The sequence below is a fragment of the Peromyscus eremicus genome, chromosome 23 (assembly GCF_949786415.1).
Source record: "Peromyscus eremicus chromosome 23, PerEre_H2_v1, whole genome shotgun sequence".
NCBI classification, from domain to species: Eukaryota; Metazoa; Chordata; class Mammalia; order Rodentia; family Cricetidae; genus Peromyscus; species Peromyscus eremicus.
The window spans coordinates 2,879,529-2,895,677 of record NC_081438.1 but is presented as its reverse complement, the minus strand read 5'-3'; the positions used below and the strand labels follow the sequence as shown (position 1 = coordinate 2,895,677).

Genomic DNA, 16,149 nt, shown 5'->3' with positions numbered 1-16,149 from the left:
AGGACATCGCAGCTACATCTCAGATGCTGTCTCTCGTCTTTCTCAGCCTGGTGGTCGGTGGACAGTGGGGGTGTGTTCCTGCAGCACAAAGGAATTACCTAACGGTCACAGAAGCTGCCGGGTCAGGCACCGAGAAAGGCAATAACTTAACATGGCTACCGAGAGGCTAAATAGGCCCCAAGATGACTTGGCTTGGGACTTGCAACGTTCCAACCTGTCCACATCGCTGCATTTCTGGTCAGCCGACAACCCCCCACCCCACCCCCACCCCACCCCCAGCCTTTGTGCGGTTTCTGTTGCTGTGGTGAACACCGTGACCAGAGCAACTTGGGAATGAGAGGTTTTATTTGGCTTATGCTTCCACATCATTAGATGAAGTCAGGGCAGGAACCTGGAGGCAGGAGCTGATGCAGAGGCCATGGAGGAGTGCAGCTTACTGGCTTGCTCCTCCTGGCTTGCTCAGCCTGCTTTCTTATAGAACCAGGGACCATCAGCCTGTGCATGGCCCCAACCACCGTGGCTGGACTCTTCCCCCATCAATCACGGATTGAGAAAATGCCCTACAGCTTTTCTCAGTTGAGGCTCCCTGCTCTCACATCAACTCCAGCGTGTGTCGAGTTGACCTAAAACCAACCAGTGCACAGACGCGGCTTCTTTCCAGAAATTCTTCTTCACAACAGGACCGGGGACAGTTCTACTACAGGCCTCAGGTGATAACCTGGTGACATTCTTAGCTCTTAGGCTGGCTAGAGGTTTGTTGCCATCTTCCAAAATGTTTCCCTTGGAAGTCAGAAGTTCGGGAGAATTGAACTCGGGTCCGTCACTCAGCCATCTTCTCGGGGGCCCCTCAATCTTTCCCTCCTCCAAGCTCTGGGTAGCTGCTTTCTATTCATCCTTATTAACCCCAGCTCACCCACCCTCACTAGACCCCCAACAGTTCATCAACTCCTCATCTCCCTCCCCCTGCACCTCCACCTCCTACATGTATCCACTGTTTGGAATAGCAGGGTCAGGGGTCAAGCCTATTAATGCTAAGATGGAGAAACTGAGACCCAGAGCTTTGCTACTTTGTGAGCTGTGAGAACTGAGTACCTGAAAACAGTCTGGACAGGGCTGCAGGGCGGCTTCCTGGAGGAGTGCCTGCCTGTCATCAGCAAGTCCCCTGGTCTGACGTTCTGTTCTCCCACAGTCCAAAACACGCATTTAATGTGTACGTGTGTGTTTGGTGGGCACCTACACAGCCACTCTTACAAGTGGATGAGGGTGGGGCTTCAGGTAGAGAAGGAGTTTGGGGGACAAGCTCGCATGAGGGAAGCCATGGGTTCCATCCACATTAATCCGTTAACCCACCAACCTGGTATGGTGACGCGTGTCTGGAATCCCGGAACTTCTCCAAAGGCAGAAGGGTCAGAAGCTCAAGGCCATCGTTGGCCACGGAGGTAACTCAAGCCCAGCCTGAACTGCTTGAGATCCTGTCTCAAAAAAAGTAAACAGAGAAAAGGAAGGGGGCTCCATAGTGTTCTCTTACCCACCGATCCACACGAGGCTACTCACGGGCACACGCGCTCCCCCACCGGCACCCAACCCCTCGTCCCTCCCCTTTGTTCACGGGTTCATTTGGGTACCGCCCACACCTCACGGCCTTAGATTTGGGGCTGTGGGGAGCAGGACCTTCGTCAGCCAGGGGACACTTGTGAGGGACCGATGACAGCCCCATTTGGCCTCTGAATTGTTTCCTCAGCACCAGTGGTTTTTTTTGTTTTGTTTTGTAGAAAGAACTGGATTTGAGCCTTGATTTATGAGGAAAGTTGTTAAAAAGCAACAAACAAACAAACCAGCACACACACACACATGCACACACACACACACATAGACACACATACATACACATACATACACACACATACACATACCCACATGTACACACACATACATACACATACACATAGACACACATACACACATGTACACATACATACACACATATACACACACATACACACACATATACACACATACCCACATATACACACATATACACACACATACATACACACATACACACATATACACACATACACACACATACACACATATACACACATACACATACATACACACATATACACACATACACACACATGCACACATACACACATACACACACACACACACACACACACACACACACACGGCTCCAGGAAAGTGCTGGGGAACAAAGACAATATCCACCCCTGCCTGTCGGTGACACCACCTTCCCCAGGCTGCTGTGCCCTGGGGGAGGGGGATGTGTTAGAGTGATGATGTCCCTTGGTGCCACGGCCTCCAGGACAGTGCATCTGGCTGGTGTGGTGGGGTTGAGGCCGGACGGCCCCCACTGTGTGGAAAATACCAACAGACTTCTCCGTGGTGTCCAGGGGCGCTAGGGTGCAGAATGAGACCTCCGAGGGCTTGTGTGGGAGATCCGACAGCTTCCTGTGTGAGCGTGCCGTGCCCTGGGGTCCTGTCCTGCACATGTACTGATGAGTAAGATGCATTCTTCCGTTTTCTGCCTCAGATACTTTAGTTACAGAGTCCCCACAGATCCTCGGTTCTGTTGTAACCGGTTTTGTTCATTCAGAGGAACGTGGAGTATGTGTGTGTGTGTGTGTGTGTGTGTGTGTGTGTGTGTGTGTGTGTGGTGTGTATGTTAACTGGCATATAAAAACAGGCTCAGATGTGATGTATGGAAAACTATATGATCAGTGTTTTTCTATCTATCTATCTATCTATCTATCTATCTATCTATCTATCTATCTATCTATCTATCAGGGCTAGGGATTGAATCCAGAGCCTTGCACATGCCAGGCAAGCCCTCGAGCACTGACTTATATCCCTAGTCAGCTTTCTAACCCCCCTTTCTACTCTTTCAAAACTCATTTGCCAACAGGGCTTCAGAAAGCTGTGTAGGCTGTCCTTGAACTTGCACTCCTCCGGCGAGTGCTATGGGCGTCTTGGAGGAAGGAGACAGTCTCGGAGGGGCCGAGAGAACTCTCACAGCGTGTTGACTGGGTGAGCCCTGCTGGTGGGCTAAACACTTGGGGGACCTGCCCGCCTCATCCCGTAGTCTTCACCATACACACCCTGCCCCCTCTCCTCGGCCCTGGCCCGAACCCCAATCTTGGCCCCCCCACTGTGTTTTCACAGGGAGGGGGTGGACCTCATACAAACTGGACCACAAGGCTTCTCAGAAAGCTGCCACCAAGTGCTGGTATCCTGGCAACCACAAGATCAAAACAAGCTTGGAATAAAAGATGGAAGAGGAGGGGGAGGAAGAACTCACGGGGACCCTGTCACCCTCACAGCGACCCTCTGTGGGGGCCCGAGCACCTGAGTCTGTGGTCTGCATCCTGTCTGAGGAATTCCCACCCTAAGCTTGTGTACTGTCTCAGACTGCCCAGAGCAGAGAAGCATACTTGAAAATGTTCAGGAGACAGACAGTGTCCCTGTGGGAATGAGTTCTGGGGATAGCAAGGCAGGCAGGCAGCTGGATACCCCAGGGACCAGGAGCACCTCGGGTGGGGGAACATCTGGGTGGTGACATCTCAGTGGGGAGCACTCCGAGTGGGGACCTTAACAATGGGGAGCACCTAGAGGTAGTAGGGAGCACCTGTGGTGGGGAGCTCCTCGGTGGAGGCATCTAGGAAGGACTGGACAGTCTCTGAACTATAAACCCTAGCCTCAGGAGCCTCTGAGTCTCAGCCTGGTGGTTCTGTAGGCCCCATTGATGGGACCCCAGAAGGCAGAGCTGTGGAAGATTGTTCCCACCCGATGGTCTCAGGACTTCATTTGAGTAAAAGGTTGCCCACCTGAAGTAATGTGTGAAGCAGCCAAGCATGCATGAGGGAAGCTGGAACCTGGAGCACTGCCCGTGGGCCCGGAACACAGCCCTCTAGCTGTGGGGGTCTCAGCATCCATGACCCATGGTTGGCGTGGAGGGTGGCTGAGGGGGAAGTGGGGCCCTACCGCTCCAGGGGAGCTCAGTCTTTGTCTGTGTCTGAGACCCCAACACCCTCTGAACCAACTACAGCTGACTCAAAGCCACCCAGAAAGCGTCACGTCTGTATTGAATATTGTGGTAGCTTGAAGGAAATGTCCCCCGCAGTCCTGCGCATTTGAAGACTTGGTTTCCCAGTCGGGGCTGTTTTGAGAGCTTTGAGTGGCACAGCCTTGCTGGGGGGAGGTCCATCACTGGGGGCGGTCTTTGAGAGCTTAAGACCTTGCTCGACTTCTCGGTGGCTCTCGCGGCTTTCTGCATGGCAGCCATGCTTTCCCCGACATGAGGGCTTCATCCCTGTGGAACCGTCAGCCCAAATAAACCCTCCCTCTAAATTGCCATGGTCATGGTGCTTTACCATAGCAACAGAAAAACAATGGAAACAAACATTTTGGACTCCTTTTCCCTGAAGTTGGTCCCTAAACCGGGCAGGTGACAAGGACCACGGCACTCCAGCCTAGGGTCCCAGTCTCAGTCCTCTGAGATGACTGTGTGGGGAGAATGCTAGGAGACGGCAGGGACTGACTTGTAGGGATAGGACATTTTGCCAGGCAACTCTCTACCACAGTGACCAAATACTCCTGAGACAGAGAGATTGTAAGGGGAAAAGGTCTGTTTAGGCTCAAGGTTTTGTAGGTTTGTATCCATGCTTCTTTATTCATTCATTCATTCATTCATTCATTCATTTATTTATTTATTTATTTATTTATTTATTTATTTATTTTGTTTTTTGAGACAGGGTTTCTCTGTGTAGCTTTGCGCCTTTCCTGGATCTCACGCTGTAGACCAGGCTGGCCTTGAACTCACGAAGATCTGCCTGGCTCTGCCTCCCGAGTGCTGGGATTAAAGGCGTGCACCACTACCACTGCCCGGCTTCTATCCATGCTTCTTAAGCTTTTCACTTTAGGCCTGTGGTGCAAAGTATATGGATAAAGGAGCCAGGAAGTAAGAGTTTGTGTGTGTGTGTGTGTGTGTCTACGACTGTGTGTTCATGTTCATGCCCTCCTGTGTGTCCCAATATCCCCACCTCAATGACCTCAATGGCATTGCCCCAATGACCCAACTTCTTCCCACTAGGCCCCGCCTCCTAAGGCTCCACAGGCTGCAGCCCATAGGAGATGCCCTGTGGCTTCCGCCTCTGTTATCTCCCTGAGGAGGACTGGCTACCACCCTGTGAGAACACTCAAGCACCCGTGGAGAGGCTATGAAGTGAGGACCCGGGGCCTGCAGCCACAGGCAGCTGTGTGTGAACCCCTGTGAAGGTGCGAGCCCTTGACTACACCCTCAGGGGAGCCCCCAGATCAGAACCCCAGGCCGGAGAACCACTTCTCAGTCTCTATGGACTGTTCTCAGCTGCGATCTGCAGGCGTCTCACGGGCAGTGGCTGACAAGGAGTCCGATTCCTTCATCGCCATTCGGGGTGCGTGCTGGTAAGGGACTGAGGGGGAGGAAGGGACTGTTCTGTCTCCTTGTCAGGCTGCCAGCGTTGTCCCTGCAATTTCCTAAGATTGAGGGGGACCAAAAATACCCTTGGTAAGCTGCAGTTGTGAGGGGACACCTGCTCCTCAGAGGCCCAGAGTGGATAGATCTCAGAGGGAGAGAGAAGGATCAGCAGAGAGGGACAGCTGTGTGGGGAGCAAGCCAGAACCAAGGCAGACTCAGCTCATCCCTGGGGTCCCTCCACGGAGCTGAAGGGGGTGAAGAGTCTGAGCACAGACGGAGGATGGAGCGAACTCTAGTTCTAGGAGCTGCTGCTGCTGCAAGTGCCCAGGCTCTGTTGGGGATCCTGGGGTGCTTACGCTCAGTGCACCCCGGTGGACATCCACCTCATCGACTGGACTGGGATAGAGTCACCCGGAAGACACGGCTCTGAGCGTGTCTATGAAGATGTCCCCAGAGAGGTTCAGACTTTATCTGAATGTGAGTGGCACCATCCCATGGGATGGGGACCTGGATGGAAGAGAACCAGCCTGGATCTCTCTCTGTCTCCTGACTGCAGACGCAATGTGGCAGCTGCCTGTCATCCTGTCACCATGTCTTCCCACCATGATGGGCTGCGCCTCACCTGTGAGCCACAGTAAGCCCGCCCTTCCTGAAGCTGCTCCTGTCCTGTTCTGGGCAGCAACAAGGAGCAGCAGGTTCTGGAGACCTGGGGCTCGGGCTTCTGAGACTTGGGCTTGTGGCCAGGTCTACAGGGTTAGAGACAGCGTGGTGTTCACAGGCCACAGGAGACCTCACATGATGCTTGTTTCCTGCCCTCATTTGGATCTGGAGTGTTCCTCCCCCAGAGTCCCTCATGTTGAAGTCAGGGTATGGGCTTACCATACCTCCACCCCGCTCATAGCCAGGGACCTCACCGTCCCTCTAGGATGAGGCAAATGGTTCCAAGCCATCTGCTGCAGTGTGTGATGAGGTTAAAAGGCAGGGACCATCCTCAGCTTGGCTCAGCTGCCCCGTCTCATTTTCTTGTTAAAAGCCAAACATGGTCTCTTTCTCATTGTGTGTTCTGAAATAAATCCTGATGTCCCAAGTCTAAGTGGATACCCTGGGCTACACAGGTCAAGGGCTATGCTCAGGAAGCAAAGCATGCTGGGAGCCTTCCCATTCTGTCCTTGATCTATATTGTCCTGGGCCTGGTGGGGGCACTGGCTTAGACAGCAACATCTCTTCCTTGGTGTCCCCGTCACCAGTGACACATTGCCAATCTAACCCTCTCTTTGTATTCCTATGTAGATGCTGAGAGGGGAAGAGAAAAATACATAGGGAGAAGAATATGGAGGTGGGGAGGGGAGAGAGGGGAGAGGGAAGGGGGAGAGGGAGCTCCTGAGCACACCATTTTGGATCCAGTCACCTGTCACTGTTCCTGCTGCCTTGAAGATGGGGTCTCACAGAGGTTGAAGAGGAAGAGAGAGCTGAAAGGATATTGTATCAGCCGGACGGTGGTGGCGCATGCCTTTAATCCCAGCACTCAGGAGGCAGAGGCAGGTGGATCTCTGAGAGTTCGAGGCCAGTCTGGTCTACAGAGCAAGATCCAGGACAGGCTCCAAAACTACACAAAGAAACCCTGTCTCAAAAAACAAAAACAAAACAAAACAAAAGAACAACAACAACAAAAAAGAATATTGGATCAACACCTGGATCCAGCCATACCTGAAGCAAGTAACATTTTTTTCCATCTTACTTGAAACTGTTTGCATTGAAGCCCACGATCTCCGATCTCCAGCTGTTCTCATTCCTTAATCTCACTTAAAAACTGGCAAGTCGGGGGGAGGGGAGATGGCTCAGCAATTAAGAGCACTGACTGCTCTTCCAGAGGTTCTGGATTCGATTCCCAGCACCCACATGGCAGCTCACAACTGTCTGTAACTCCAGATCTGACACCCTCACACCAATGCACATAAAATAAAAAATTAAATAAATTTTTTTTTTTTAAAGCAGCAAAGGAAGTCGCAGACACATTTGTGTTCAGGCCCTCAGGCTTGGGTTGGCCTGGGCTGGGCATCAAGATGCCAGATGGCCAAGTTATCTGCTGCCGCGGTGTAGCCTGGAAGTCTGCTTTGCTGGCTCCAAGTTCAGGCTTTGGACCTGGAGGAAGCCCTGCATCCTGACTCAAGCCTCAGTTTCCCCCTGTGTAATTTGTAGATCCCAATGCTTTCATTCTAGGGCAGCGTGGGGACTCAGGGAGGTCACAAATACTGAATGTGCAGCCCGGTGCCCAGCACAGAGGAAGCGGGGTCAGCTGGAGCTGTCTGTCTGCCCATTCCTGCAGCGTCCTGCCCGCCTTCTCTCCAGCCTGACCCACTTTAACCCACGCTTGGCCGGAGGCCCAGGCCCTGGCCTATTTTAGATACACCTCTTTTTGTCAGAGGAAAAAGAGCCTTGCACAGGCCACCTCCAAACAGGGAGGCTCTTGTGGGGATGAGATGGCACAGGAGCGTGAGCTCGGGCAGGGACAGCCTGGGGCTGGATTCTTGTGGCGCTTGTCCTCTGCTCCGACCACCTGCCCCTCAGGGAAGGGCTCTGACCATGCCTAGAATCACGCTTCAAGGCATGATGGGAGGAGATGCCCTCTGTCCCTGTAGGGAAGGGATGGATGGGTCAGTTTGGGCTGATAGTTTGGGTTCTCTGTCTAATAGCTGCGCAGTTCCCTGTGGCCACCGCGAGAGAGGAATCGGCTGGGATGTTTGCGTGGAGCAATGTGTGGGTGACTGTGGCTTACCCTCCAACCGTGGACACTGAGAGAGAAAACAGGCACCCAGGGAACAGAGTCCAGCCAGGACTACGTATGTTGTCTGCCTAGTGACAAAAGACTTTCAGGTGTGGCTTGACCCAGGGGCTTAGATGATGTCAGGAGGGTCCTGTTTCTTTCTTTCTCTGGGTTTAAGGAACGTTGCTCTATCTGTAACATGGGCATTTGGCTCTCAGAGGTCTTGGAGTATGCACACCCTGGGATGTTTGTAAGAGGTCCCGTGCGCACACATGTGTTTCTGGCATGCTTATTCATGCTATCTTTTTTTTTTTTAATGTAGAAACAGAGCCCCTGATTCATGAGGGTGCAGACCCTCTCATTCATACCCATTTTCCAAACCTCCAGGAAGCTGGCTCCATGCCCAGGATGCAGAGTGGAATGTTGTGATCACCTGGTGTAGTTGGCACAGACATCAGCCCGGCCACTTGCAGGCCTAGGTATGGGGTGACCTGGGTGTGCCAGGCCTAGATCCCTGAGAACGATCAGGGCTTCCTCCCCATGCTGGGGGAAGGGATGCATGAGGCAGGGGTGGGTATAGAGATGGAGCTGCTGCTGCTGCTGCTGCTGCTGTGTGGACATGACTCCAAGCTGCAGATTAGGAATGAGATAGGATCCTGGGAACATCCCTGGAGCCCCTGGTCCAAGCTACACCTGAGATCTGCCCTTGGGCCGTTCAAATGCAGAAGCTCACACAACCCCTTCCTCAGGTCAAGTTCTCTGCCACTTGCAATTGACGACATTCTAGCTGCATATCAGGGTCCAGGGCGTTTTGTTCTGAGGGGATTGTTGATTGGGTAGAGTTGTTGGCTGGCTAAATTGGAACTCTAGTGGACTCCACTGTCTGCAAGGTCCAGCCTCAGAAGGAGCGGGGCTCACTCGTGGTCCCCGGCTCCTGGGCTGGGTTCAGCCACTTTATCTTATGTAATCATTTTTATAATCAAGGCACTCTGTGACTGCTACGCAAACCTGTACCCCGAGCCACACCCCTGCCACGGCCACTTTAATATTATTCTTCACGGTCCCCGGTTTCCAAAGGCTCCGGAGTCCAGTCACCCCTGCGGGAGTGGAGCGAACAACTTCTGGACGTAGGGACTAACTGACAAAGACAAATGGTGTCAGGTCGCAGCTGAGCCAGCCCAGTTCACTCCCTTTTATGGTAATGGCCAGCGGGTGGCCGCCCTGTCTCTAAGTGCCACCCATGTCATCGAGCCCCCGTGAGAACCTGGCCCTTGCCAAGCCGATGGCAGATGGTTCTGTGGAAACCGGGGCAGGGGTGGGGCTTTGTCCAGGCTGCCCACCACGGTGGCAGCAGCAGCGGCAGGGCCCGGCGCTATCATGGCAAGTCACTTCTCTACCAGCCAGCTGGCTCCAGGCCCTGCGAGCTGTGGGGGCCTCCGTGCTTTGAAGTAATTAATTATGCAGCATGGCAAGGAGACAGCAAGATTTAGAGCAGAGTCAGCGACAGATGGCCCCGGGAGGAAACCAGATCTTCCGGGAGACAGGATGGTTGTGGAGGGAGGCGGGCCTGTGTGCCTGTGTGTGTGCCCATGTATGTGCTGTGTGCCTGTGCTTACACTGTGTGCACATGTGTGCATGTGTGTGTATGCCTGTGTGTGCATCTGTGTGAATGAGTGTGCCTGTGTTTACATGTATGCTTATATGTGCATGTACATGCGTGTGCATGTGTATGAGTGTGCATGTATATATGCCTGTGTGTGCACCTATGTGTGCATGTATATACCTGTGTATGTGTATAGCCTGTATGTACCTGTGTGTGGGGGAGGATGTGTGCTTGTGTGTGTGTGGGAGGCTGTGTGTACAAGTGTGTGTCTGTGGGGGGTGTTGTGTGCCTCTGTGTGTGTGTGTGTGTGTGTGTGTATGAGGGGTGCTATGTGCCGGGGTGGGGGTGGGGGGGCTGTATGCCTGTGTGCACCTGTGTGTGCATGCGTGTGCCTGTGTGTGTGTGGGGGTGCTGTGCCTGTGTTGATGGGGGAGGCTGTGTGCTTGTGTGTGAACAGCTGTGTGCTCCTCTCCTTCCCCCGCAGCTCCTTCCTCCCCTGGGGAATTCTGAATGTCCCACTTCTCAGTGACTTCCAGGGTGTCTGCGCTGGAGGAGAAGGTGTCAGTGGGGAGAAACAGGGAAGTGATAAAACCATAGACAGGGTGGGCTTGGCTCCACGCCTGTGTGAGCTCTGAGCGGCTGTGCATTGGGCTGGAGTTTCTGGATCAGAGGAGCGATCCTGCCCGGGTGCCACCATCGCCCAGAGGCGCCACCAACACCTGAGCACCGTCCTCACCAGCCCCCTCAGCCCCTGGAACCTTCACCATCAAAGTCTGCCTCTACTTCACCAAGACCTAGAACACTCACCTGGGGGCCACCAGCCTCCACCTAACTGTCCCCTGGGGGCCACCAGCCTGCACCTAACTATAGTCCCCTGGGGGCCACCAGCCTCCACCTAACTGTCCCCTGGGGGCCACCAGCCTGCACCTAACAGTCCCCTGGGGGCCACCAGCCTTTACCTAACTGTCCCCTGGGGGCCACCAGCCTCCACCTAACTATAGTCCCCTGGGGGCCACCAGCCTCCACCTAACAGTCCCCTGGGGGCCACCAGCCTTCACCTAACTATAGTCCCCTGGGGGCCACCAGCCTTCACCTAACTGTCCCCTGGGGGCCACCAGCCTCCACCTAGCACCTTCCAGACTCTCCTGAGCCCTCAGAAGCAGGTGAACATGTCTGTGGGACACCTGAGACCCCTTACAATCCTGGCCTTAGGTCCATCTCCCCATCCCTCCCTGGTGCCCTCTGGTGTCATCTCTGCAGTTTCTGCCCCTGTGCCCTTGGGAAGGCTGTTCCCTCTGTCTGGCTTGCCCCTTCCTTCCCTTGGTTTGCTCAGGAAGCCCTGGCCAGGCTCACAGTTTCCTCCAAAGCCCTCTCTGGTGCCTGCCCCAAGCGTGTGGCCTGGTTTTTAACTGGCCTGAGTTGGAGATGCCATTAAAGTCCTGGTGAGTGCGCATGCTCCATAGAGCCCAGAAGGGGCGCTTCCAAGCCCTAGGCCAAGGGCGGAGCTGGGGGAGGAGCTTGCTGTAGCCCCGCCCTCTTCATCATTCCAGGGTACCAGCCTAGCTGAGCCTCCCCTCCACAAAGGGGCTGCAAAGCACCAGCCAACAGCAGGTGGAGCCTCTGGTCCCAGGCTGTGTTCTGAGACTCAGTGGACCCAAACAACAAAGGTGGAAGTGATCGTGGACCTAGCTGACTTCCGGAACTCCGCCTTAGCACCCTGCCCAGCTGCCATGGGAACACAGGAGTCCCCCATACACAAGGGGTGTGTTCAGATTCCCTCTACGGAGGCTTGAAAGTGGGGATACTGGCCTTGTGTGCACAGTGATGGTTGGTCATCATAGTAACCGGGCTGGATTTGGAGTCACCTAGGAGACACTGTGGATGCCTGTGGGTGGGTTCCCGGGAGGGGAGATCTGCCCTTACTGTGGGCTGCACCATCCCTGGGCGTGGGTCCTGGGCCGGGTCAACAGGAAAATCAAACAGAGCGAGCATCGGCATCATCTCCCTCTGCTTTTCTGGCTGTGATGCCATGTGGGCAGCCGCCTCGTGCCCTCCCTCCCACGTTACTCTGTGCCCCGGAACTGCAAGCCACAGCCACGACAGGCCACCTTCCTTCAGCTGCCTTTGACAAAGTGTTTTGTGTCAGCAATGAAACAAGTGGGGAGGGGCCTAGACGCTCGCCAGGACCCGGGGGTCTCACAGCGTAGGGCTCTGAGCGCCACGTTTTTGCTTTTTGTTGTGTTTCTGGAACTTTGTTTTCCAGGGAGCTCTTCCGACTGATGTGAAGATGCTGTCTTCCTGGAGGGCCACAAGGCTTTTGTGCGGTAACTGCTCTGTGTGGAGTCCGAGAAGGCGGCCAGGGTTTGACGAGTCGAACATGTTTTATCCTTTTACTCTAGAGTTGAACCGGATGCAGAGCTGGCTAATTTTATGTCAACTCCACACCAGTTGGAGTCATCAAAGAGGAGGGAATTGCAACTGAGAAAATGCCTCCATGAGATCCAGCTGTAAGGCATTTTCTTAATTAGTGATTGATGGTTAAGGGCCCAGCTTATGGTGGGAGGTGCCATCCCTGGGCTGGTTGGTGGTCCTGAGTTCTCAAGAGAGCAGGCTGAGCAAGCCATGGGGAGCAAGCCAGTAAGCAGCACCCCTCCATGGCCTCTGCATCAGCTCCTGCCTGCAGGTTCCTGCCCTGTGTGAGTTCCTGTCCTGACTGCTTCTGATGATGAACTGTGAGTGAAATAAACCTTTTCCTCTCCGAGTTGCTTTTGGCCATGGTTTCATCACAGCAATAGTGACCCCGACTGGGACAGATGTACTTTGGAGAAGGCTGCACTTCTATAAGCGTCCTTCGGGAATGTGGGCTCATCTGTATCGTTCTTGGAAGTGGTCGGGCCACCCTGACTCTCAGCAGGGAGTCATCTACTCATCCAACTGGTGGGACCCTCCTTAATGCAGCCAACACTGGACCCCTAAGTCACCGGGCTTCTTTTCAAAAATGTTACATACTTTTTAACGTGGGTGTGTTTTGCCTGCCTGCCTGGCTGTGTACTGCACATGTGTGCAGCACCCTCAGAGGCCAGAAGAGGGCGTCAGATCCTCTGGAACTGGAGTTATAGGTGGTTGTAAGTTGTCCTGTGGGTGCTGAGAATTGAACCCTGTTTCTCTGGAAGAGCAGTCAGTGCTCTTAACTGCTGAGACATCTCTCCAGCTCCCACATTCTCTCTGTGGATCTGACGACAGTCTTTTATCTCGTGCTTCACAGGCTCCACGCTCCAAGCATCTCTTTCAAAACATGTCAGATTCCTCAACCACACCTCACAGACTGTCTCCAGCTCCTCCCACCTCTGACCTGGACACACCCCTTGGCAATGGGAAGACAAAGCTAAGTCCAGTACCCAGGTCTGACAGTGTTAATTCTTTCACCTGGACACCCTCCCCCTCAGTGTGGCTTGAACAAGAATTGGGGTGTTCTCTTCCGATTCACATTTAGTTTTCTTACAACAGGATTCTGTTCCTTTTATCTCTGTGTGCTTTTTTTTTTTTTAAATTCTGTAGATGTAAATCCATCTACACTGTGTGCCATTTAAAAGGCCTAAACACAAGATTATACTTATCCCTTGTAAATGTCACTGCCTTGGATTTGCCTCCTGACTTCTTCTGTGTTCCTGTTCTGCTGTCTTTCATATGTTCAGCTCCTAAATGGACTCTGCCTACACCACACAGTGTTGCACGCGACCTTTGACGTGGTAGTGTGTGTTCATGCTACCCGGTAACTCCCCTACTAACCAGAATTTTCTCTTGTAAATCCCCCTCTTCAGTCCTCAGGAAATGTTACTAGACTTGACTCTACCTCCCTTCCATGATGAGCACGTGACCAAGGTCTGGCCAATGGGATGTGGTACCCACTTCCCATCCCTAATTGGGGAGACACCTATAGACATCCCTGGGACTTGTCCCCTGGGGGAATCTGGGGGTCTCCAGGAGAGAAGCACTGCTGTTCTGTCCAAGTGTGCTGCAGAGAGGGTGGAAGTGTGGCACTCCTGGTGGGGTCACACCCAGGAGTCCTGGGGTGGGCAGGGGTATCCCAAAGGAGGTAGAAGTCCCTTAGCCAGTCTGTGGAGGCTCTTAGGTGATTGTGCCCCCCACCCCAGCACTGTGTGAGCGGGGTATGGGGGTGCTGAGATCTCACTGTTGGAGAAAAATGCAGTTGGTTTCAATGCATTTGTACAATAAACCCAAGAGTCACCAATAATGTTAAGGGAAGACATCAAAGCACTTCCTCCTGAGGTCATTTGACCGAGATTGAGCCCAGATTGTAGAATTCTCTGCCTCTCTTTCCCTGGGTTTTCCTTCTGTCCCCTGCCTGCCCTGTGAATCTGTCCCTGTCCCTGTGTGTCTACAAATCTGTCTGTGTGTCTGTCCCTCAGGCTGTCTTGTGAATCTGTCTCTGGGTCTGTGTCTGTGTGTATGCGAATCTGTCTGTGTGTCTGTCCCTCACGAAGGGATTCGCTCTGTCTTTATCGAACAGCAAAGCAAGCATCACATGGTGAAGGAATGGGATGCTTTACAGAAATCTTCAGCAGAGTTTTACAAGGGATTAAGTCACTGGGTCCAACAGATCCCAACTGACCCAGATAGCAAATATCACTGTTTATCAACTGATAATCCAAGTGTTGTGTTTAACGTTTATGGCGGATATTCATTTTAGGAGGTTTCTTTCAGCCTCTATTTTTGCCGCTTTCAGCAAATTGCTTCTTTGAACTTGGATGCATTACTCTGGGTCAGGGCCATGGAAAGAGCGCATAATTTAAGATTACAGCTTCCCATTAGCTCAGGCTGTAAAAGTTGATTACACGGGAAATCCAAGGCAAGTAAGGTTGGCTGTTCCAGTGTTCTCATAAAGGCAGATTAAAAAGACAGGCTGCAGACACAGTAGGGCAGCGGTCTTAAGTCTTATGTGACCTCTGGGGGTCACACTAACTCGGCTGTGAGGCCCAGCAAAAGTTCCGGCCTCTTAGCTTGTAAGAGATATAGATTTTTTTTTATTATAATGAAGCTGCCACAGAAAAACTGGAGAGGTTGAGGCAGAGGGGTCAGAAGTTCAAGGTCATCGGGCTACGTGGTGACTCTAAGACACCGGAGAAGAAAACAATCAAACTCACTCTCCCTCCTTTCTGAAATTTTTCTCTTTGGATCTTCTGATTCCTTTGCTTCCAAAGATTGAGGGGTCTGTTTCCAGGGCGCCTGTGGCTATTCCATTTGGATTCTAAAGTTTAAATTTGAAGCTAACATTTGCCTCCTTAGGTGGGGGGGTGGGTGGGGAGGTGGGAGGGGAAAAGCCCTTCAGCTCAAGTTCTGGATCCCGAACATGGAGGCATGTGGCAGGAACTTGTTAAGTAAAGCCCTGGCCCCAAGACCTGAGTTAAAGTTTCCAGGGCCCACGGAAAAGCTGTATGTGGTGACAAGCACCTGTACTCCTGGCGATCCTCCTGTGAGGTGGGATCGGAGGGAGGAGAGGAGACAGGGGAGTCCCCAGATACTCTGGGCCAGCTAGCCAGGCAGAGATCCTGTTTGAACCGAGGTGGAAGGTGAAGACCGACACCCAATGTCACCCTCTGTCCCTTACACACCTGCTCTGACACACCCGTACCCACACCTATGAACAGACAGACGCAGATTTCTTTTTAAGTTGGTATGTGGCTCTTCATGCTTTTTGGGTGGTCCATGATCCCTTGAGAATTTGCTAGAATCTATATGTGACCTCTCTCCAGAAAAGCAGACCCAGCACTATGCACGAGACCCGGGGCCTCGCACACGCTAGGCCAGTGCTACCCCGCTGTACACAGTGGTCGTTTCCCTCAATTCCAGGTCCTGCCTTGTGAATTCACTGACTCTCCTCTCCTGGCTTCTGATAGCATCTGACTTTCCCACCTATGGCTAAATCCAAGTGTGACACATGTTTATAAACAGAATATCCACAAAGGAAGATCAGAATGAAACTGGGCAAGACGGCGCGTGTCTTTCATCCCAGGGCCCGGGAACAGAGACTGGAGGATGGCTTTAAGTTTTAGGCTAGCCTGGGCTATGACTGGGAGATCTTGTTTCCAAAATGAGAAAAAAAAAAAAAAGAATAGCCATCTGGAGGGATAGCTTAGTGGGTAGGAGCACTTGCTGCTCTTACAGAGGACCTCGTGGCAGAGGATCCACACCTTCTTTTGTCCTCCGTGGGCACCTGCTCTCATATGGTGCACACACACACACACACACACACACACACACACACACACACACATACACACA

At 52.9% G+C, this 16,149-nt stretch overlaps 1 long non-coding RNA gene across 1 annotated transcript; it reads left to right on the top strand.

Annotated features, from left to right (window-relative positions):
- The first annotated feature begins 10,459 nt into the window (after positions 1-10,459).
- Positions 10,460-15,127, top strand: LOC131898040 (uncharacterized). Its single transcript, XR_009375837.1, has 3 exons — positions 10,460-12,353; positions 12,609-12,783; positions 13,112-15,127. It is a non-coding gene; the product is annotated as an uncharacterized LOC131898040 (long non-coding RNA).
- The last annotated feature ends 1,022 nt before the right edge of the window (positions 15,128-16,149 follow it).